Consider the following 23,294-nt stretch of genomic DNA (forward strand, 5'->3'; position numbering starts at 1 on the left):
TGAAAATGTGTCAAATGGGGCGGCGCCTGTGGCTCAAGGAGTAGGGCGCCGGTCCCATATGCCGAAGGTGGTGGGTTCAAACCTAGCCCTGGCCAAAAACCACACACACACACAAAAAAAAGAAAATGTGTCAAATGATCTATGAAACCAGTGTATTGTACCCCATTATCACATTAATGTACACAACTATGATTTAATTAAAAAAAACAAACAAACTAAACAAAAGAAACATTGCCTAAAATAGAAAATATTAAAGTGCAGAGGGAAAACATTAAAGGTTTAACATTGTTCTGTGGAACTTTTCAGTTTTAAATAAAAGCAGGTTAGTATGACTGCATACAAGGACCCAATGTAAATTCCATTTAAAAACTCACATATTTTTCCCTTTTCTTATCAGAAATCATAGTAGGTAAAACTCATGTAGGAGCTAATCACCTATTTTTGAGTCCTGATTTTAGTCACATGGTTTTCTAGTTTAATAACAAAAACTAATTTTTTTGGTAACAAAAAACAACTGACCCCCTTTCTTCTTTACAAAATTTATGATAGGCATCTATAGAAAGGCTCACCTTCTGTAGGCTGAGAAGGATCACCTCAGATCTGATTATTGTGGGATTGACAATTTTTCGCTTCTGGAAAGCAAAGAAAATTATTCATACCACCAATAGTTAAGATAAGTGACACATAACTAGGAAATCTGTAAATAACACCAGAACAAGGTAACCATTGAATCAGTCATATATCATAAAAATTGGAGAGAAAACACTTAAAAATGTATTTAGGGGGCGGCGCCTGTGGCTCAGTCGGTAGGGCGCCGGCCCCATATACCGAGGGTGACGGGTTCAAACCCGGCCCCTGCCAAACTGCAACCAAAAAATAGCCGGGCGTTGTGGCGGGCGCCTGTAGTCCCAGCTACTCGGGAGGCTGAGGCAAGAGAATCGCTTAAGCCCAGGAGTTGGAGGTTGCTGTGAGCTGTGTGAGGCCACGGCACTCTACCAAGGGCCATAAAGTGAGACTCTGTCTCTACAAAAAAAAAAAAAAAAAAAAGTATTTAGAAGTTCCACCCGCTTGCATAATTATCATTACATTAATTCCATTTCTACCTTGTCTTTGGAAAACATGGTTTTTGGATGTTTATCCTGCATTCGGTACTGCCATATTAAGTTGGCCAAAGCACTAAGGCACATTTACTTCAAGTCTATCAAAAACAAAAAGGAAAAAAGTTATCTGTAGTATCATATCTCTATCATCAAGAGAGTATTCAACAAGATGGTCCATTAAGTAACAACTAAAGCAGCAAAAAGTGGAGCCATTGGCTCCCCACCTTTAACACAGTAGTTATGGTGCCAGCCACATGCACCAAGGCCGGTAGGTTTGAACCTGGCCCAGGCCAGCTAAACAACAATGACAACTGCAACAAAAAAATAAAAAATTGTGAGGCATTGTGGTGGGTGCCTGTAGTCCCATCTACTTGGGAAACTGAGACAAGAGACTCACTTAAGCCCAAGTGTTTGAGTTTTCTGTAAGCTGTGATGCCATGGCACTCTACCAACGGTGACATAGTGAGACTCTGTCTCCAACAACAACAACAACAAAAAAAGTGGAGCCATCACTTGATCTGAAATAGGCAATAGCAATTATTCAGCGCTAAACCCCAAGTTCATTTCTACCAGCTACCAGGCAAAGGTCTTCTGAATCTGCTATGCCTACATGTGCTTCTTTTCCAGCAAATGGTCATCTTGAAATAGTCCAGAGTTTGTTCTCACTTCCTTGCTTCTGGAGGAAATAAGTATTACCACTATGATGACATACATTGCAATGACAAATGTGTTGGTCATGAACAGCAGACAGGATCTGTTAAACAAATAAATTTTACAAATTAGTAAAACACATACTTCCAGATGAGACAAAAATCAACAGGAATCCTTTCCCCTCCATGAAAACTGGATAAAAATATCAATATGTTGGCTCAGCGCCTATAGCTCAGTGGCTAGGGCACCAGCCACATACACCAGAGTTGGTGGGTCCAAATCTAACCTGGACCCCCCGAACAATAATGACAACTACAACCAGGTGTTGTGGCAGACACGTGTAGTCCAAGCTGCTTGGGAGGCTGAGGCAAGAGAATCACTTAATCCCAAGAGTTTGAGGCTGGTGTGAGTTGTGACACCACAGCACTTTACCCTGGGTGAAAATTTGAGACTCTGTCTCAAAAAAAAAAAAAAAAAAAAATCAATATGTTAACATACTCTTAAAATGTAAAAAGGTCTTCAAAACCACAACAGGCTTGCATTTTCACTAATAGCAACATTTTTCTTTCTTTCTTTTTTTTTTTTTTTTGAGACAAAGTCTCAAGCTGTCACCCTGGGTAGAGGACTATGGCATCATAGCTCACAGCAACTTCCAACTCTTGGGCTCCAGTGATCCTCTTACCTCAGTTTTTTTATTTTTAGTAGATAAGGGATTTTTCTTTTGTTCAGGCTGATCTCAAACTTGTGATTTGAAGCAATCTACCTGCCTTGGCCTCCCAGAGTGCTGGAATTACAGGTGTGAGCCACTGCACTGGGCCTTTACCAACATTTTTATATCACAAAAAATTAATAAAACATTAACTACCACTGTGGACAATTTAGCATCTGGAACATTCTCACCTATCCCAGCTCAGTTTCCTTTTGAGTACAACAGACTAACTGTGGAAGAAGACAAAGTAATGAAAGTCATATCCGCCAATAATGTTGGAAAGCGCATACAAAATGTTTGACAAATGAATTAAAAACGTAAATATTATCAAAGACAAAGCAGAGTCACAAAACATTACTTGCCTCATAACTAGATGAATCCTTCAGATGATCATTAGTCCCGAAGAATTCAATGGACCCAAGTAGAAACTTCAGATTTAGTAGTTAGGAAAGATTTTTCAAGAACACTAATTATGAACTAGATTTATAAAGATTAGTGTTTGTTGTTGTTGTTGTTTTGAAACAGAGTCTCACTATGTCACCCTCAGTACAGTGGTGTGGCATCACAGCTCACAGCAACCTCAAACTCTTGTTCTTAAGCGATTCTCTTACCTCAGCCTCCCAAGTAGATGGAACTACAGTTGCCCACCACAACACCTGGCTATTTTTTTTTGTTGTTGTTGCAGTTGTCATTGATTTTTTAGCTGGCCCGGGCCAGGTGCGAACCTCCCAGCCCCAATGTATGTGGCCAGCGCCTTACCTGCTGAGCTATGGTTGCTGCCAGATGAGTGGTTTTTTTAGACAGGTGTACTATGTACAGAGATGAGAAAAGTGAAAGCTAGGGGCTTGGGGGTAAACTCAGTCAACAAGTTATTTCCAGGACAGAGAATTTGTCAGGGCTATGATAACGATATGGCTTGAATGGTGGGAAACACAGGAGGCCTTACATGACAGATATTAACTGGATTTTTTTTTGTGGGTAATATGAACTCCTTGAAAAGAAAGGGACATGGGTAAAGTAACAAATTAAGTGAAAGAATGGGTCTGAAGAGGAAGCGACTAGAAAACCTGAATATACAAAAGAAGCTTTGTAGCAAATCCAGCAGAAGGTAAAAAGAGGCTTGACCTAGAATGATACTAACACAAATGAAAAAAATGAGGCATACAAGAATTGGTGAAGCTTGGGAGCCATGTAAATGGAGGGAGAGAAGTAACAAAAAGGAATTCTAAACAATAACAATGGTAAAATCTTTTTTTCTTTTGCTTTTTTGAAAACAGAGAATCACTATGGACCCTAAGTAGAGTGTCATGGCAACACAGCTTACAGAAACCTCAAACTCTTGGGCTTAAGCGATTCTCTTGCCTCAGTCTCCCAAGAATCTGGGACTACAAGTGGCTTAGCCTCCTTTGGGAGGCAAAAACAAGAGGATCATGTGAGCCAGGAGTTTCAGACCAGCATGAACAATAGCAAGATCTCACCTCTACTAAAAATAGAAAAAAATTAGCTGGTCCTGGTGGCACATACCTATAGTCCCAGCTGCTCAAGAGACTGAGGCGGGAGGATCATTAGAGCTCAAGAGTTTGAGGTTTCTGTGAGCTATGATGATTCCACTGCACTCTCGCCCATGCAGCAAAGACAGACCGTGTCTCAAAAAAAAAAAAAAGATATTGTAATTCCTAGTAAGAAAGCTAATAAAGTATGGCTCGCGTCCATTACTCACTGGTTAGGGGCCAGCCACATACACCAAGGCTGGCAGGTTCAAACCCAGCCCAGGCCTGCTAAGCAATAATGACAACTACAACAAACAAATAGCCAGGGGTTGTTGCGGACGCCTGTAGTCCCAGCTACGTGTGAGGCGGAGACAAAAGAATCACTTAAGCACAAGAGTTTGAGGTTGCTGTGAGCTGTGGCAAAGGCAACATAGTGAAACTCTGTCTCAAAAAAAAAGTAATAAAGTATACACAAGTTAATGAAAGAGATAAAAAATGTTCAATTTAAATTAGTAAAGAAAGACTTGGCACCTGTAGCTCAGCAGCTAGGGAGGCAGCCAAATACAGCAGGGCTGGTAGACTGGAACCTGGCCTGATCCTACCAAACAATTAAAACTAGAAAAAAATAGCCATATGAGGCTCGGTGCCTGTAGCACAGTGGTTACAGTGCCAGCCACATGCACTGAGGCTGGCAGGTTTGAGTCCAGGGCAGGCCAGCTAAATGAAATTGACTACTGGAAGAAGAAAATAGCTGGATGCTGTGGTAAACATCTGTAATCCCAGCTACTTGGGAGGCCGAGGCAAGAGAGTCGCTTGAGCTCAAGAGTTTGAGGTTGCTGTGAGCTGTGATGCCATGGAACACTACCCAGGTCGACATAGTGAATCTCTGTCTAGGAAGATAATAATAAAATAAATAAATAAGGACAGAAAAAAAAGAGGAAAAAAGAAAACAAAAAGCAAATGATGCAACAAATAGAAAATAGCAAAATCGCAGCTTTCAATTCAACTATATCTACTCATTTTAAACATGGTCTAAACAAATCAGTTCAACGTTATAGATTGTTAAGTATCATGAAAAAGCAATACCCAACTATATGTTGTCTATCAAAAATATCCAGTTGAAAGAGAAAAAATTAGGCCAAAATTGGAGATGGAAGATATATCACATAAATAGCAATCAAAGGAAAGCTGGAATACCCGTCTTATTTAATTTCAGACAAAGCAGACTTCAGAATATGAAAAATATTAGGAATAAAAAGGATTTTTTTTTATGGTGGAAACAGTCTCACTTTGTCACCCTTGGTAGAGTTTCATTGTGTCATAGCTCACAGCAACCTCAAACTCTTGGATTCAAGTTATCCTTATGCCTCAGCCTCCTGAGTAGCTGGGACTACAGGTGTCCACCACAACGCATGGTTATTTTTAGAGATGGGGTCTCACTTTTGCTCAGGCTGGTCTCTCACCAGTGAGATCAGGTGATCCAACCACCTTGGCCTCCCAGGGTGCTGAGATTACAGGCATGAGCCACCACATCCAGCTGAATAAAAAGGAATTTTATACAATGACAAAGGGGTCAATTTTCCAAAGAGAAATAAATATCCCAAATGTATATACACTCAACAACAGAGTATAAAATACATGAGGCAAAAACTGATGGAACTGACAAGAAAAATTAAAATATCTACAATTATATTTGGAGAATACTATGCTGGACAAACCTCAAACAAGATAAACTAATATACATACATACATACATACATATATATATATATATATATATATATACTCTCATATTTCTAAACACTAAAGACAAAAAAATCTTAAAGGCACCTGCAGAGAAATTGCCTATAGTGGGAAAAATTACTTGAATGACAATAGATTCTCATCTTATAGAGGCCAGAAGGAGATGGAAAAACATCTTTCATATACACTCTCCATAAGAAATGTCAACCCTGAATTCCATGTCCAGTGAAAATATCTTTCTGAAATGAAAGGGAAATCAAGACATTCTCAGACAAAGGAAAACAGAATTTGTGGCCAGCATACATACCCTGGAAGACTAAAAAATTTCTCTACCATGAAGGAAGCTTGAACTTCAGGAAGAAAACAATCAAATGGGCAAAAAATAGAAGTAAATATAATAGAATATCTTCTTATGAGTTACGACTCTCCATAGGCAAAAACTGAACTTTTGACAAATATCATGCTAAACAAAAAATTTTTAATGGATCATGGATTTAAATGTCAAAATTATAAAACTCTTAAAACATAGGTCTGATGGGAGTATATGGTTAAGTATGTGGAACTGGGAAACAATGAAGCTTTAAAAAATTATTAAACTCTAGTATAGAAATCAGCAAATGTTTTCTTTAAAAAGTCATATAGCTTATGGTGTAATGACTTTGATGCAATGACTTAACTCCACAGTTGTATTGCAAAGGCAGCCAAAGACACCCAAGGGCAATGTGTAAATAAATGGGCATGGCTGTTCCAATACAGTTATTAATAACAGGCATCCAGCCTTCCAGCCATACTTTACCAAAATCTGCTCTAGTTAGTAAGTATATTTTTGTCAGTGATATAGGTTAGAAATTATTACATTATTTTAATGTGTATTCTAAGATGGAGGAAGTAAAAAAATAGATTCCCGATAATAGCCAGAGGCTATCTGAACAGGGAACACAAGTGAAATGGAAATGTATTTATGTGCATTTACACATATGTGTACACACAAACACACACTAAGATATTAGCAAAAGAGAAATGTGGTTGATGGTGGTGCCTGTAGCTCAAGCAGCTAAGCGCCAGCCACATACACCAGAACTGGTGGGTCTGAATCCAGCGCGGGCCTGCCAGACAATGACAACTATAACCAAAAAATAGCTAGGCATTGTGGCGGATGCCTATAGTCCCAGCTACTCAGGAGGCTGAGGTAAAAGAATCGCTTAAGCCCAGGAGTTTGAGGTTGCTTTGAGCTGTGACGCCACACTTTACCCAGGGCTATAGCTTGAGGCTCTATCTCAAAAAAAAAAAAGAGAGAGAGAGAGAGAGAGAAATGTGGTTAAAATGTGGTTCAACCTTTGACTACAGGTTGAAAGTATACAAAGAAATTCATTATAATATGTAAAGCTTTTTCTTCTTAAATAACTTAAGAATTATAGAAAAGCTTAAAAGAATTCCAAAATAACTTACTGCTCTATATTTTCTTTTTCATTAGTTCTTTCTGGATATTCTCACACTTTTCCTCCAAAGCACAGAATCTCTGTTCAGAGGTTTATTAACTGGCCAAGTTCCTATAAGAAAGGTATGGGAAAGAGAAGACACTTAAAATTATGACACTTGAATAGTTTTGCTATATATGATGACAAGAAGTATTCTCCATACTACAAATTCTTGACAAGAGATCTGCAATTCCATCTATCTCCTAGATGGAAAGGAAAGCACTGGAAATAATATAACAGGACAATATAGGGATTTGGGGGAGGGAAAATTTCACAAATTTTCTATTTTAACTATGGAATAATGAATTACTTCCAAGGTACCTCAAGAGTAATCAAAAAAAACCCAGATGTCATATTATGTTTAAGAATTGTCTTGGCATTAAAGGATTCTCTTGCCTCAGCCTCCCAAATAGCTGGGACTACAGGCACCTGCCACAATCCCTGGATGTTTTTTGTTACACTTGTCAAAACTGTTTAGCTGGCCCAGGCTGGGTTCAAACAAACCCACCAGCTTCAATGTATATGGGTGGCGCCATAACAACTGTGCAATGGGCACCTTTCTTTCTTTCTTTTTTTTTGAGACAGAATCTCACCTTGTCACCCTCAGTAGAGTGCTATGGCATTATAGCTCACAGCAAACTCAAACTCTTGGGCTCAAGTGGTTTGCTTGCAGCAGGCTCCCAAGTATCTGCGATTATAGGCACCCAGCACAATGCCCAGCTATTTTTAGAGGTAAGGTCTTGCTCTTGCTCAGGCTGGACTCAAATTCCTAAGCTCAGGTGTTCCACCCACCTTGGCGTCCCAAAATGCTAGGATTACAGGCATAAGCCACCATGCCAGGCCTAGTTGTCTACCAGTTTTAACTATTTCAGAACAATTTATAAAGAGCAGAGCAGCCTTAAATTATATACCTCATAAGTTTTCAGCAAGTTTAAGGTAAATACACCATGTATAGGGATATGAGAAACTGCTGCAATTTCACACTGCCAAGAAACATGTAGAAAAACAACTAAAAAGTGGCTCTTTCAGGTAACATAATCACTACCACCACCTGTAGGTTGATGTAAATGCTGTTAGATGCTCATAAGGTAATTTCCTCTTTAGAAAACTGAGCTACTAATAGAATATCCATCTATTTAGCAGGAGAAATAAAATCAGTCAGTTGCTTAATAAATATTAACTATTGGCTCGGCACCCATAGCACAGAAGATAGTATTTCATAATATACCATACTGAAGATTTGGAATGGTTAAGAATAATGATACAGGCTTGGCACCTATAGCTCAGTGGCTAGGGTGCCAGCCACATATACTGGAAGTGGTGGGTTCAAATCCATTCCAGACCTGCCAAACAACAATGACAACTACAATGAAAAAATAGCTGGGCATTGTGGTGGGCACCTGTAGTCTCAGCTAATTGGCTGGCTGAGGCAAGAGAATCACTTAAGCTCAAGAGTTTGAAGTTGCTGTCAGCCGTGATGTCACCGCACTCTACTGGTACTGTACTCCACGGCAAGAGCTTGAGGCTCTGTCTCAAAAAAAATTATAATACATACACATATTCTGAAAATCTATAACAAACCTTCAAGGTACACATTCATAAAAGAAAATAAAGTTGGGGAAGGGGAAAGAAGAAGAGGGGAGAGGGAGGCAGGGAGAGGGATTGGTGTGTTCTTACCTAATGAGTACAATGTAGGGGTATATGGCAATCTCCTAGGTGAAGGGCTCAACTAAAACTTGGACTTTATCTAACAAATGCAAACAACATAACTTAATTATTTCTACCCTTATACTAATTTGAAATAAAAAGAAAAAGAAAGGAAAAATTTTACATACAGAAAACTAGAAAGAGACCCAGGAAATTTAACAGTAGTATCTACACAGAATGGGCTAGATCAGAAATAAAGAGAACTTTTATAAACACACTCTTAATCATTTAGCAAACAGCATTTGTAGAAAAAAGGGGGGAAAAAACCCTAAGATTTGTTATAATTAAAAGACAGCAAAAGAATTAATCTCTAGTCTAAACAGATAGTGAATGCACTAGGGAGGGTATTAGAGGCACGGTCACCTAAGTTTTACAAAATTAAATCATCAGGTTTGAAATTAAACAATAAACACACAAAACACTAGAATATAAATGTTTTAATGTACCAAACAAGGGCTTGTGAACGTCTAGCATGGCCTTTTGTTTTGAGCCACCGTCCTTAATAAATTCTTCTATATTACTAAACAGAACACTTAAGTTTTTCCCAAAAATATCCTGAGCTACTGCATTGTCTTGATCAACTGCCTTCTGAACCAATTTTGAATGAAGACCAGACACATCTTTTGTAGTGTTTTCAACTGTGCTAAGCACATACATAATATTTTTGAAAATAAATGTTGATTATATAGACACGACCAAAGCAATTTAATGAAAATACTGTGCTAGATAAGGATTTCTCTTGACAAGAATTAGTAAAATTTAGACATTGTATCAGAAGAAGTACTTAATCTCATGCTTCAATTTATTTAAATCCAAAGGAATGTTTATTTCCCCTCTGCTAGCCATTTATGCAAGCAAGGAAAAGTGATTTTGCCAACTTATTACAATAATTAAGCTTCCTGAAAATTTTTCCCTATTATGTTCTGCCACTTCCTCAAAAGTACACCAAATAAGAAATTACAGACTCTCAAAATCTTCCCTTATTAGAAAGTACTAAATTCTTTGTGACTTCTTAGGTTCAATCATCACCACAAAGAAAAAGCACCATAGCATCATTATTCTACAAATCCACAAAATATATTGCAAAGTCATGTTCCATTTTCAAGACTCTAGGATTAGTTTTTTCTGAAGTTAGCATTTCTGGATAGAAAAATATAGATGAAAGAGTAAAATAATGATTTTTAAATCGAAAGAAATATCATTTGGAATGAAAAAAAATCTAACAATTAACACTTAAGCACAGAAAATTACTTCCACCCTTTCTCTAATTTGTTTAATTTAATTGTTAAGAACTTAAATTTCTTTAATACTTAACGCAAGTACAAATGAAAACCAAGGACAAACTTTGCTAGCAGCATCATGAAGTTTCTCTTCAGTACTTCCAAAACTGATGTGATGTATTCTTCTTTAACAAGTTGTAATTTAGTTTCTTACAAATGTTTTTTTTTTTTAATTTTTTTATTAAATCATAACTGTATACAATGATATGATTATGGGGCATGATACACTCACTTCATAAACCATTTGACACATTTTTATCACAGTGGTTAACATAGCCTTTCCGGCGTTATCTCAGTTAACGTGCCAAAACATTTACATTCTACATTTACCAAGTTTCGCAAATACCCCTGTAATATGCACCACAGGTGTGATCCCACCGATTCCCCTCCCTCTACCTACCCCCCCTTTCCCACTTCCCCCTATTGTTAAGTTGTAGCTGGGTTATAGCTTTCATGTGAGAGTCCCAAATTAGTTTCATAGTAGGGCTGTGTACATTGGGTATTTTTTCTTCCATTCTTGGGATACTTTACTAAGAAGAATATGTTCCAGCTCCATCCATGTAAACATGAAAGAGGTAAAGTCTCCGTCTTTCCTTAAGGCTGCACAGTATTCCATGGTATACATATACCACAATTTATTAATCCATTCGTGGATCAATGGGCACTTGGGCTTTTTCCATGACTTAGCTATTATGAATTGGGCTTCAATAAACATTCTGGTACAAATATCTTTGTTATGTTGTGATTTTTGGTCTTCTGGGTATATGCCCAGCAGAGGAATTACAGGATTGAATGGCAGATCTATTTTTAGATCTCTGAGTGTTCTCCATATATCTTTCCAAAAGGAATGTATTAATTTGCATTCCCACCAGCAGTGCAGAAGTGTTCCCTTTTCTCCGGATCCACGCCAACATCTCTGGTCTTGAGATTTTGTGATATAGGCTAGTCTCATTGGAGTTAGATGATATCTCAAAGTAGTTTTGATTTGCATTTCTCTGATGATTAAAGATGATGAGCATTTTTTCATATGTCTGAAGGCCGTGCGCCTGTCTTCTTCAGAGAAGTTTCTCTTCAAATCCCTTGCCCAGCCTGCGATGGGATCCCTTGTTTTTTTCTTGCTGATGCGTTTGAGTTCTCTGTGGATTCTGGTTATTAAACCTTTGTCAGAGTTATACCCTGCAAATATCTTCTCCCATTCTGAGGGCTGTCTGCTTGCTCTGCTTACTGTGTTCTTAGCTGTGCAGAAACTTTTTAGTTTGATCAAGTCCCAGTAGTGTATTTTTGAAGCTGCTTCAATTGCCCGGGGGGTTCTCCTCATGAAATACTCACCCAGACCAATTTCTTCAAGGGTTTTCCCTGCATTCTCCTCTAGTATTTTTATAGTTTCATGTCTTAAGTTTAAATCTTTAATCCAATGAGAGTCTATCTTAGTTAATGGTGAAAGGTGTGGGTCCAATTTCAGTCTTCTGCAGGTTGCCAGCCAGTTCACCCAGCACCATTTGTTAAATAGGGAATCTTTTCCCCACTGAATGTTTTTAATTGGCTTGTCAAAAATCAAATAGCGGTAAGTAGCTGGATTCATCTCTTGGTTCTCTATTCTATTCCAGATATCTACTTCTCTGTTTTTGTGCCAATACCATGCTGTTTTGATCACTATCGATTTGTAGTAAAGTCTGAGGTCTGGTAGTGTGATTCCTCCTGTTTTGTTTTTATTTCTGAGTAATGTCTTGGCTATTCGAGGTTTTTTCTGATTCCATAGAAAACGAAGTAATGTTTTTTCAAGATCTTTAAAATATGACAGTGGAGCTTTAATAGGGAGTGCGTTGAAATTATATATTGCTTTGGGTAGTATGGACATTTTGATGATGTTGATTCTTCCTAGCCAAGAGCATGGTATGTTTTTCCATTTGTTAACATTTTCAGCTATTTCTTTTCTTAGAGTTTCATAGTTCTCTTTATAGAGATCTTTCACGTCTTTTGTTAGGTAAATTCCCAAATATTTCATCTTCTTTGGCACTACTGTGAATGGGATAGAGTCCTTAACTGTTTTTTCAATTTGACTGTTGTTGGTGTATATAAAGGCTACCGATTTATGAATGTTGATTTTGTAACCTGAGACGCTGCTGTATTCCTTGATCACTTCTAGGAGTTTTGTAGTAGAGTCCCTAGTGTTTTCCAGATACACAATCATATCATCTGCGAAGAGCGAGAGTTTGATCTCTTCTGACCCTATATGGATACCCTTGATCGCCTTTTCTTCCCTAATTGCGGTGGCTAAAACTTCCATTACAATGTTGAAAAGCAATGGAGACAATGGGCAGCCTTGTCTGGTTCCTGATCTGAGTTGAAATGATTCCAATTTAACTCCATTCAATATGATATTGGCTGTGGGTTTGCTGTAGATAGCCTCTATCAGTTTAAGAAAAGTCCCTTCTAGACCAATTTTCTTGAGTGTTCTGATCATGAAGGGATGCTGGATATTATCAAAAGCTTTTTCTGCATCAATTGAGAGAATCATATGGTCTTTGTTTTTTAATTTGTTTATGTGCTGAATTACATTTATAGATTTACGTATATTGAACCAGCCTTGAGACCCTGGGATAAAACCGAGTTGGTCATGATGTATAATTTGTTTGATGTGTTGCTGGATTCTGTTTGTTAGGATCTTGTTGAATATTTTTGCATCTATATTCATTAGTGATATTGGTCTATAATTTTCTTTTCTTGTTGGGTCTTTTCCTGGTTTGGGGATCAGGGTGATATTTGCTTCATAGAACGTGTTGGGTAGTCTTCCTTCTTTTTCTACATTTTGGAACAGGTTGAGTAGTATAGGTACTAATTCCTCTTTAAAGGTTTGGTAGAATTCTGACGTGAAACCGTCTGGTCCCGGGCTTTTCTTTTTAGGGAGGTTTTGTATAGTTGATGCTATTTCTGAACTTGATATGGGTCTGTTCAACATTTCCACTTGATTCTGGTTAAGTCTTGGAAGGTGGCGTGCTTCCAAGTATCGGTCTATTTCCTTCAGATTTTCATATTTCTGAGAATAAAGTTTCTTGTAATATTCATTAAGGATTTTTTGGATTTCTGATGAGTCTGTGGTTATTTCGTCTTTGTTGTTTCTGATTGATGATATTAGAGATTTTACTCTTTTTTTCCTGATTAGGTTGGCCAGAGGTTTATCTATTTTATTGACCTTTTCAAAAAACCAGCTTTTTGATTTATTGATCTGTTGTATTATTCTTTTGTTTTTAATTTCATTTAATTCTGCTCTAATTTTGGTTATTTCTTTTCTTCTACTGGGTTTGGGGTTGGAATGTTCTTCCTTTTCCAGTTGCGTGAGATGTCCCATTAAGTTGTTAACTTCCTCTCTTTCCGTTCTCTTGAGGAAGGCTTGCAGTGCTATAAATTTCACTCTTAGAACTGCCTTTGCAGTGTCCCAGAGGTCCAGATAGTTTGTGTCTTCATTGTCGTTTTGTTCCAAAAAATTGGTGATTTCTTTCTTAATCTCATCTCTGACCCAGCTATCATTCAGCATAAGGTTATTTAACTTCCATGTTTTTGTATGGGTATGCAGATTCCTGTTGTTACTCAATTCAAGTTTTATTCCATGATGGTCCGAGAAGATGCATGGAATAATTTCTATTCCTTTAAATTTACTAAGGTTAGACTTGTGAACTAAAATGTGATCAATTTTGGAGTAAGTTCCGTGGGCTGATGAGAAGTATGTGTATTCAGTTTTGTTGGGATGAAATGTTCTGTAGATGTCTGCTAAATCTAAATATTGGATGGTTAGGTTTAAATCTAAAATTTCTTTGCTCACCTTCTTTCTGGAGGATCGATCCAACACTGCCAAGGGAGTGTTGAAATCTCCAACGATTATGGAGCTGGAGGAAATCAAGTTACTCATGTCTGTTAGAGTTTCTCTTATAAATTGAGGTGCAGGGCGGCGCCTGTAGCTCAGTGAGTAGGGCGCCGGTCCCATATGCCGGAGGTGGCGGGTTCAAACCCAGCCCTGGCCAAAAAAAAAATAAATAAATAAATTGAGGTGCATTCTGATTGGGTGCATAGATATTAATAATTGAGATCTCGTCATATTTAGTATTACCCTTAACAAATATGAAGTGACCATTCTTGTCCTTCCTTACTTTTGATGGTTTAAAGCCTACTGTATCTGCAAATAAAATTGCAACACCTGCTTTTTTCTGATTACCATTTGCCTGAAATATGGATGACCATCCTTTCACCCTGAGTCTGTATTTGTCTTTTAAGTTGAGATGTGACTCTTGTATGCAACAAATATCTGGCTTGAGTTTTTGTATCCAGTCAGCTAATCTATGCCTCTTTAGAGGACAGTTTAAGCCATTCACATTGATGGAGAGTATTGATAAGTCTGGTGGAATTTTGGGTATCGAGATTTTCAAAGGTCCAGTGGACATTTTTAATCCTTTCGCCAGTGTGGAAGTTGGAGTTTGATCCGAAGTTTCTGAGTGAGTTTACTTTTGTGGTATAGGATTGGGTTGGTCATTGTGGAGGATAGGTCTGAGAACATCCTGAAGAGCTGGTTTACTTATGGCAAATTTTTTCAACATATGAATGTCATTAAAGTATTTAATTTCTCCATCATAGATGAAACTCAGTTTAGCTGGATACAAGATCCTGGGTTGAAAGTTATTTTGCTTTAGGAGATTAAAAGTTGATGACCAGCCTCTTCTTGCTTGAAAAGTTTCAGCAGAGAGATCTGCAGTTATTCTAATATTCTTACCTTTGTACGTTATAGTTTTCTTTCGCCGGGCTGCTTTGAGAATCTTCTCTTTCATGTGAACTTTAGTGAAGCTAATTATGATATGTCTGGGAGATGGCTTATTGGGGTTGAATCGTGCTGGGGTTCTGAAGCTGTCTGCTATCTGAATTTCAGATTCTCTAGGTATGTCTGGAAAATTTTCTTTCATAATTTCATGTAGAAGGGCCTCTGTGCCCTTGGCAGCCACTTCATCATTCTCTGAAATTCCTATAACCCTTATGTTGTTTTTTTTCGAATTATCTGAGAGCTCTCTGAGTGAGTGATCCGTTTTTGCTCTCCATTTCTCTTCCTCTTTGAGAGATTGGGAGCGTTCGAAGACTTTATCTTCAATGTCAGAAATCCTTTCTTCTGCTTGCTCCGTTCTGTTACGGAGGGATTCTACTGTATTTTTCATATCTTTGAGGGCTGTAAGTTCTTGTTTCAGTATGTCTAAGTCTTTGGTGGTTTTGTCTTTAAATTCGTTAAATTCTTGAGACAGTTTTTGAATTTCTCCTCGAATTCCTAATTCCATTTTATTAATCTTGTCTGCAAACCAAATTCTGAATTCGACTTCTGACATCTCAGCCAGTTGTTTATGAATGGGATCTTCAATCACATCTGCCGTATCTTTTCTTGGGGGGGTTGATCTATTCTGGTTATTCATGTTACCAGAGTTTTTCCGCTGATTCCGCCCCATGGTTTACTCCCTTTGGTTTTTCCCCTGGGGTTTTATCGAGGGCCCGTACAGTGTTGTGGCCTGAGAAACTGGGGCCCTGTCTGGTGTGGTGGAGCAAAGTGGTTGTCTTGTTTTCAGCTTCTGTTCGATCCTATTGCAACTTCTACTCTGGCTTGAAGTTTCAGCTTTTGTTTGCGTCCTTGTGATCACAACTTGCCTCAGCGGTGTTGATGTGCGTTCTTCAGCCTTCTCTCTTGGTGAGGCTCAAGTCCACCAGGATACTTACTAAATTCCTTTCCCTTAACTCTCCTTCTGGACGGGAGCCTTTGTTGAAAGCTGGCTTCAGTCCGCCAACTTGTCTCCCCCCCCCTCTTACAAATGTTTTTAAGTGCTTTCAAGTTCCTGTGTCTTATTTTTCAGGTCATATTTACACTGGTCAAGTACATTTTTGTTAGTTGTAAACAACTTTGTAACCTAAATGTGTTAAACACTAAAAATTAAAAAGACTGGGCAGTGCCTGTGGCTCAGTTGGTAGGGTACCGGCCCAATATACCGAGGGTGGTGGGTTCAAACCCGGCCCCAGCCAAACTGCAACCAAAATATAGCCGGGCGTTATGGCGGGCGCCTGTAGTCCCAGCTACTTGGGAAGCTGAGGCAAGAGAGTCACTTAAGCCCAGTAGTTGGAGGTTGCTGTGAGCTGTGTGAGGCCACGGCACTCTACAGAGGGCCATAAAGTGAGACTCTGTCTCTACAAAAAAAAAAACAAAAAAAAAACAAAGACTGATCTGGTTGTTAAGACATCTGGCTAACCCATAATATGATATTAGAAGAATGGAACAAATTATTTCATACAAAAGTTATAACAAGTGACGAGCTGCTTTATATGGCACCTGTGCTCTTCCTGTAAGCTGATTCTGAAGTGTGAGATTAGATAACAGGTCTGGTATAGGGATACCGATTCTTCAGTTTCCTTCCAACACTGTCTATGGACTTTAATACAAATGTATTACTGTAAAAGAAGCATTGAAAGGCCTGGTCTGTTGCCTAACTTAGTTATCATTTTTACTTAATATCCTTTCTCTCCCAATTTATGTATCCCTTCCTCTGATAATCATGTCAACAAAAATGTCTTGGCACTCACTATCTTGTAGCTATACAACAAAATTGCATTATTCAGTTATCTTCTGAAAACATTGCATTCATTAGGCTTTTTCACTATCATTGATGATAGTAAAATCATGATTCCGACTTACTTTCGATATAAGGGTCAACCAGAAAAAAATCTTAAAGAAGGAAACTGTATCAGCTCCTTCATATTCTAAAAGTTTCTTATAGTGTTTGCTTTCCATGTAACATTGAATACTGTTTCAAATGCTTACCCTACTTAATTCCTCCTCAACCTCACCAATTTTTTCAATCAGTTCTACAATCTGTTCTTCTTTAACAGTTAATTTTCCATTCATGGCTCTAAAATAAAGTTTAATGTAAGTTTAATAGTTATTTTTTTTTCCTAACCCATGTAAAATGTATTCTAACACAATTACGGTCATTACATGAACTCATCTCTACCATTTATCACCATCATAATAATGGTGCCTAAGTGTCATAAACAATAAATAGAAACAGCAAAGAACAAATGACTTTGTGACATTTTTCTTTTGACTTCCATTCTGAAACCAAGATTTCCTATATCTAATGGGTAAATCATATGTATATCAAATTTTTAAAGCTAGAAAACCAGCAGAGGACTACAACTCAAAGTAGAAAGGGAGGGACTACAACTGAAGTGCTTGTAATCAGGCGTATGGATATAAGTACGCCCTACAGAATGCTGGGAAGACCTGAGACTGGAAGGTATCAGGTATCACAGGGGAAGGGATGTGATAAAGGGCTAAAAAATGGAGGCCTAAATTGAATTATGTGTACAAAAATAATTATACCCCTGACTCTTGCATACATACCACTCTCACACCACCGCATAAACCCTCATGAGAGTTAATCAAGGGATTATTCTCTAGGGCAGAGTTTCTCTGCCTTAGCACAACTGATAACTTTAAACCGGATATTTCTTTGCTGTGGGGAAGTCCTGTGCATTTCAGTATGTTTACTAACATCCCAGTCATGACAATCAGAAAATGTCTCTGGCATTGCCAAATGTGCTCTGGGTGGGTAAGATTTACCACCACAACCATCACTCCTCCCAAACCCCCAACTTTATTGAGAGCCACAGGAATTGAACTAGAACTTCCAGCTTCACTTTCACTAGACATAATGGAGGGTAGGAGTAAGGTTTAGGGGTGCAAATAGGCATTTTAAGTATAAATCTACATACTGGTAGGATCCTCAGTCCCCCTAGGACCACTCTAAACTAAGAACATAAGCAGTCAGAATCGCCTCTAATTGGAAAACTGGGCAAGTCTTCTCAGGAAAGACGTGAAGGTCTATACAAAAGAATAAAACTCCAACAAAGAATGACATTTGATAGAAGTCCATACTTAACACTTATGTCCACACTTTTTCACCCTACGGTGAACTCACAGGTTTACAAGCTTCACCCATGTACAAAGTCTCTAATCCATTTTCACTGCCATTCAAAAATCACCAGATATTTGAAGAAAATAAACACAAATGAGATATCACAACAACCAGGGGGTGGGAATCCCAAAGGAAAGATGGGGAGAAAAACCTGTAATAACATTAATAATTTCTGAGATAAGAGATATATTGTATCTATAAAAAAACAGGATACTAGATTGTTTTTAAAAAGAAAGGGTAAGTGGGACAAAGTACAAGAGTTTTAGAAACTAAAAAGGAGAGTAGGAATAAAAGACAAGAGAAGTATTAGAAGATAAAGACCAACAGTTCTCAACCTGTGGATCACTACCTCTTTGAGGATCGAACATCCCTTTCACAGGGGTCACCTAAGACATCTTGCATATCAGATATTTACATTACAATTCATAACAGTAGCAAAATTACAGTTATGATATAGCAATAAAAATAATTTTATGGTTGGGGATCACCACAACATGAGGAACTGTATTAAAGGGTCCCGGCATTAGAAAAGTTGAGAACCACTGATAAAAACAAAGAAGTAAAAAAATCAAGTCAGAGCACTATTTGCCAAACACAAAACTCATAGGCCTTCTAGAACCACTTTCCTGGATCTGTTACAGTGAATGCCTATCTTTTGCTGTCCAGTTCCTTCATCACTACCAACAATTTTCTATTCCATGCTATGCTTACATGACAAAAATCTTCTTCAAATGCAAATCCCCTCAATATATTAACTAGAGATATTATTAATTAAAGAAAAAACTGAAACAGAATGTAACTGGAAAGTTAATTCTAACAGTCTTTTGATTAAATATATTAGTTCTTTATTGGAAATAGTTTTGTTATATAATGAGATTTTGAAAGGCTTTTCTTATATTGAATGTTGTTATATAGTTATGATTTTTTTTTTTGAGACATAGTCTATGTTGCCCTCAGTAGAGTACTGTGGCCTCAGAGCTCACAGTAACCTCAAACTCTTTGGCTTAATCAATTCTCTTACCTCAGCCTCACAATTAGCTCGGACTACAGGCACCCACCACAACGCCTGGATATATATATATATATATATATATATATAAAATTTTTTTTTGGTAGTTGTCATTGTTGTTTTGGCAGGTCCATGCTTAGTTCAAACCTGCCAACCCAGGTGTATGTGGCCAGCGCCATAGCCACTGAGGTACAGGCGCTGAGCCAATATGATGGTTTTGATATGGTTTTAATATACCTAGTCAGCTTGGAGTAAATAAAGCATTGACCTGTTTTAAACATTGGCTATAGCTTTTGTTGCCCTTTTCTGACTATAAAGAGTGTAATAATTCCAAGAGCTTTTCAGAAGGAACTTTGTTTCAGGTTATGCCTCAGGTCTACTAGAAAGCAAATATTGTCTTTTCAATCATGAGATTAACAACTCAAAACTAATGTTGTTTCTTAAGCTAAAAAAATACCAAAAAGATGAAGACCAATAAACAATATCATTTCTAAAGGTTTTAGCCATGACTATGCACCTTGTTAGCTATTCACTCCTAAAGCACTAACAAAACCTCCCTTAGTCATGGTAAACTGTTACCTAACCTACAATTTTATATTGCCTCTTACTCTACCACACCTTAAGCATATGTGGATGAACTTTGAGTATTCTGTAAAGCCCATTAAATTGTTTCTGAAAAACAAAACAAAACCTCAAAGACATAAATAGCACAAAATAAGAAAATCAGACAGTGCATAAGGTGCCAATGTTTGACTACTAATAGGAAATCAAGGAGTAAAGTTATTTGTAGAACACATTCATTTATTGCTTACGAAGCACCCTTTTGCAGAACCCAGATTTCTTTTGGGAAATGACCTTCCCCTAACTGTGCTGATCACGCTGTTCTAGTGGGTCTGACCCTATTCCCAGATCCAGAAACAAAACCTGGCTGGCTAAAGACAATAAATAAGGTAAATTTCAACTTTCTTGACAGCAATTGATTCATAGATGGACAGCTCAGGCCTTACCTTGGCAAGCACCTGACCAGTTCTAATAGGTAAAGGACAGGCAGCTTCTCATGTACGCTAGACATGGATAAGAATAGCATGTACAGGTGGCACCCATAGCTCAGTGGGTAGGGCGTGGGCCACATACACCCAAGCTGACATGTTCGAACCCAGCCAGGGCCAGCTAAACAGCAATGACAACTGCAAAAAATAGCCAGGCATGTGTCAGAAGCCTGTACTCCCAGCTACTTGGGAGGGTAATGCAGAAAGTCCTTAAGCCCTGGGTGGCCCCTGTGGCTCAAGGAGTAGGGCGCCAGTCCCATATGCCAGAGGTGGTGGGTTCAAACCCAGCCCTGGCCAAAAACAAAAACAAAAAAAGAAAGTCCTTAAGCCCAAGAGTTGCCGTGAGCTGTGACTCCATGGCACTCTTCCCAGGGTGATCTAGTGAGACTCTGTCTCCCAAAAAAAAAAAAAATATATATATATATATTTGAAACAGGGACATTGGTACAATGAAACAATTGAAAAATATACTGAAACACTTTAGTTACTTTACTATAAAGAAGTATGGTAGAACCTCCATAGTGGACCACCTCCTTACATTTATCTAATTTTTACAGATCAGACATGCACCACATATACTGAGGCCTAGCACCACATTTTGAGCAGTTGGGTCCAGTCCCTTGGGCGGTCAACTTACAGAGGTTCTACCATATATTTGAAGACTAGGGATAAATAGAAAAACATAAAAAAATCAAGTTTTGGCAGCACCTGTGGCTCAAAGGAGTAGGGTGCTGGCCCCATATGCTGGAGGTGGTGGGTTCAAGCCCAGACCCAGCCAAAAAGTGCAAAAAAAATTGAGTTTAGGGCAGCACCTGTGGCTCAGTGAGTAGGGCCCTGGCCCCATATACCGAGGGTGGCAGGTTTAAACCCGGCCCCGGGCCAAACTGCAACAACAACAACAACAAAATCAAGTTTAAAAATTGAGCACAAATTTATAAACTGATTTTTTGTAAAATTTTTTTGCCAACTAGATATGGCAAAAAAAATAACCAAACAAAACTGAAGTAACATAGAAAAATGAAAAAGAATTTAATAACTTATGATATTCATACAATGCATTTGTAAAGTTAGTGTATGAACCAGCAGAATGTATCACATCATAACAATCAGAAAAGTATCAATACGTGGGAAAAAACTGAGTTTGGTTTATGGGTATGGTTTATGTACTACTAAAGTGATCATGTAATGTTAATATCTTTTTTTTTTTTTTTTTGAGACAGAGTCTCGCTTTGTTGCCCCCGGTAGCGTGCTATGGCATCACAGCTCACAGCAACCTCAGCTCTTGGGCTGAGGTGATTGTGTTGTTGCCTAAGCTTCCCAAGTAGCTGGGTCTAATTAACCTACCCAAACACCTGGCAATTTTTTGAGACAGGGTCTTACTCTGTCTCAAAGAAAAGTCTCACTTTGTCACGGTCAGTAAAATGTTGTGGCGTCATAGCTCACAGCAACCTCCAGCTCTTAGGCACAAGTGATTCTCTTCCCTCAGCTTCCCAAGTACCTGGAACTACGGGCACCCACAACACCCAGCTTTTTTCTTTTTAGAGACGGGGTCTAACTCTTGCTCAGGCTGGTCTCAAACCGGTGAGGTCAGGGGAATCCACCCACCTTAGCCTCTCAGAGTGCTGGGGTTACAGGCATGAGCCACCACTCCTAGCCTTTAATGTTAATATCTATGAAAAAGTTCAGTGAAAGATTACACTAACCTGATTCTGACTATTAATTAGATCTAAATGTTTTACCATTATTAATTTTGTAAAAATGTTCTGTAAAATTCATCCTCCCTACATCTTGAAGGGTAAATACAGAAAGGAATTTATTTTATTTTATTTTTAGACAAAGTCTCACTATGTCACCCTTGGTAGAGTGCCCATGGCATCACAGTTCATAGCAACCTCAAACGCTTGGGAATAAGCAACTCTCTTGACTCAGCCTTCCAAGTAGCTGGGACTACAGGCACCCACCACAATGCCCAGCTATTTTTTGTTGTACTTGTCATTGTTGTTTAGCAGAGCTAGGCTGGGTTCAAACCCACCAGCCCTGATGTATGTGGCCAGCACCATAACCACCGTGCTACAGGCGCTGAGCCTACTAAGGATTCTTGAGAGAGATCTTTGTGATAATAGTATAGTTCTGCATCTTGATTGCATTGGTGGTTACACAGATCTACACTTGTAGTTCCACAAATCTGCTCTCACTTTGTACCAATGCCAGTTTTCCAGTTTTGATACTGTACTATAGTCACATAGGAGCTGAGCAAGGTGGTTCACATCTGTAATCCTAGGAGGCAGGAGGTTCCCTTGAGTTCAGGATTTCAACACCAGCCTGAGGTAAGCAAGATGCCATCTCTACTAAAAAATAAAATTAGCTGTGTATCAAGGCAGACACCTCTACCTTAGCTAATCAGGAGGCTGTGGCAGGAGGATCATGGGAGCCCAGAAGTTTCAGGTTGCTGTGAGCTGTGATGCCACATCACCCTACCAAGGGCCAAAAAATCAGACTCTTTTTCAAAAAAAAGAAAAAGAAAAAAAAAAAAAAAACAAGAGGCACTTTTGAAGAGTGAGACACTGCTTCAAAAACCAAACAAAATAAAAGATGCAAATAAATAAAGTTTGTAAATGTAAATAAGTGCAAATTTTGTTGAGGATATCAACTCGGTGGAGCTGATGAAGTCAACAAACTGTCAGTAGAAAATAGTTCAACATATAGCATATTTAGTTTAAATCACTAGATAAAAAAGCCTTTCACAGGCAATTTAACAAATCCTATTTAACAATTATGTGTTTCTTGGCCAGGGGAGGCGGCTCATGCCTGTCATCCTAGCACTCTGGGAGGCCAAGGCAGGTGGACTGTCTGAACTCACATTTTCAAGACCAGCCTGAGCCAGAGTGAGACCTCCTCTCGAAAAATAGCCAGGTGTTGTAGGGGTCACCTGTAGTCCCAGCTACTTGGGAGGCTAAGTCAAGAGAATCACTTCAGACCAAGAGTTTGAGGTTGCTGTGAGCTATGATGCCACAGCACTCTACCAAGTACAAAAAACAAATCCAATAATTTGTTTCAGTTCTTTGTTTTCACATTTGTCAAAGAAGT

The sequence above is a fragment of the Nycticebus coucang genome, chromosome Y (genome assembly GCF_027406575.1).
Source record: "Nycticebus coucang isolate mNycCou1 chromosome Y, mNycCou1.pri, whole genome shotgun sequence".
In the NCBI taxonomy this organism is placed as follows: domain Eukaryota; kingdom Metazoa; phylum Chordata; class Mammalia; order Primates; family Lorisidae; genus Nycticebus; species Nycticebus coucang.